A 1,897-nucleotide genomic window follows, 5' to 3' on the forward strand; every position below is an offset into this window, starting at 1 on the left:
AACAAATGAAGAGGGTACCACCAGAATGTTTTGTTTACTGGCTCTTATGTAATCTTTCAAAATTAAAGTGTGCTTTGTATACGCATTTACATGGACATGATGGATGTTCCCTTCAGAATGTACCAACGCGATGCTTATATGAGTGATGGCGTGCTGTCCGTGCTGTAATTTTTACATTAATGAAATAATACAGTGACTAATAACATAATTGAAAATACTTCAACAGTTCAGTTCTGTAATATATACGTTTGTTTTCTCGACGGCTCTCCCTAAACTGGGATGTGGAAATACAGACTGCCATGGCCAATCTTGATTGCCAACTTGCTTGGACAGAGAACTGTCTGGGAGTGTGCTCCAGAGAGGAGTACATCAGGAGGGTTCTGATCTAGTCAGTGGATTAACCCTTTCATGTCTCTTAAGATGACCGCATCATTGGGAGGTGAAGAACAATAAAAGGGGGGCCTATAGAGGAACGAGGTCTTCCCAGTATGTCTTTAGTGGCTATGTCTTGTTCTGAATCTTCCAGTTTGCCTAGTCTCTGCTTCCTGGCTACCATAGTGGAGTTTCTCTGTTCTGTCATGGGCTGCCTGCCTGGTGGAATGATCTCCGACATCATGAATTTAAGAAAATCATTTTCTTCTTTGTGTCCCCCAGGTATTTGGCCATAGCTACCCAAAAGTAACTAACATATAGGCTATAGATTACTTTTATTGTTATGTATATATGTTCTGTCTTCTAAACCTATCTTTCCTTCATTTCCTTCAACCATAAAAGCTAGTCCCTCCTCTCCCATCCTCTTGGCATGGGCAAGGATCTTACAATGCCTGATGCCATTTTCTTGGAACACTGGAGGCTTTTGTGGAAGAGGGCATCCTATGTATCAACTCCTCAAACCAAATGTGTTTGTGCTCTGAGTCCAGTATGTTGAGGGCGAGGGCTGTCACTGAGCTGTTGGACAAAGGATGCAATGCAACAGTACGACTTGATGGGTACCATTGTTAGAAATGCTGCCTCTCTGTACACTTTTTGACTTGATACACATACAAATAGGTCTGGGATGGATCAGCAATGAAAAGTTTTTATTTAAAGAACGCCTCTGTATAGTCTTATCCTTAAACACTTAGAGACTGTGGGGTTGGGGGGATGCCCCAGTGGCTTTGAAAGAGTGAGAACCTAAGTTTGAATTTCTAAAACCCACATAAAGCTGGCCAAGTGATATATATTTCAAACCTAGTGATTCTGCAATCAGGTGCGAGCTCAAAGCAGAGGAACCCCTGGAAGCTGGAAGATCAGTTAGATTGGTGTACGTACCACACAAACAAAAACAACAATAAAAAGCTGCCTCAAACGACCATCATCAAAGCCAGAGACTGTCCTGCTCTCAATGATCACACATTTGCACGTTCTCAGACACCAAAGCACAAACATCACATACCATGCTGTAATTGCCCCCCTCCGACCTTACTTAGTAGGCCCCCAGACATTAGCACAACTGATGCCATGACAGAAGTACCGGTGAGGCCGTGGAACTCAGCACACACCCTCCAAAATTAGAACAAAGACCTAATCCATCAAAGTTCATAGATTTGGGGGCTGGGGAGATGGCTTGGTAGTTATGAGCAATGACTGCTCTTCCAAAGGACTGGGGTTCAATTCCCAGCAGCCGCATGGCAGCTCACAACTGTCTGTAATTCCAGTTCCAAGGGATCTGACACCCTCACACAAACATATATGCAGGCAGAACACCAATGTACATAAAATAAAAATAAATCATTTTATAAAAGAGTTCATAAATCTGGGAGAGTCCCTAAATGTACTAACCATGCTTTTTGGCTTCTGTGATTCTATTTCTGGCTGAATATTCTCTTTTTTTTTTTTTTTTTTTTTTTTTTTTTTT

This window comes from Microtus ochrogaster, unplaced genomic scaffold, assembly GCF_000317375.1.
Source record: "Microtus ochrogaster isolate Prairie Vole_2 unplaced genomic scaffold, MicOch1.0 UNK3, whole genome shotgun sequence".
Classification (NCBI taxonomy): domain Eukaryota; kingdom Metazoa; phylum Chordata; class Mammalia; order Rodentia; family Cricetidae; genus Microtus; species Microtus ochrogaster.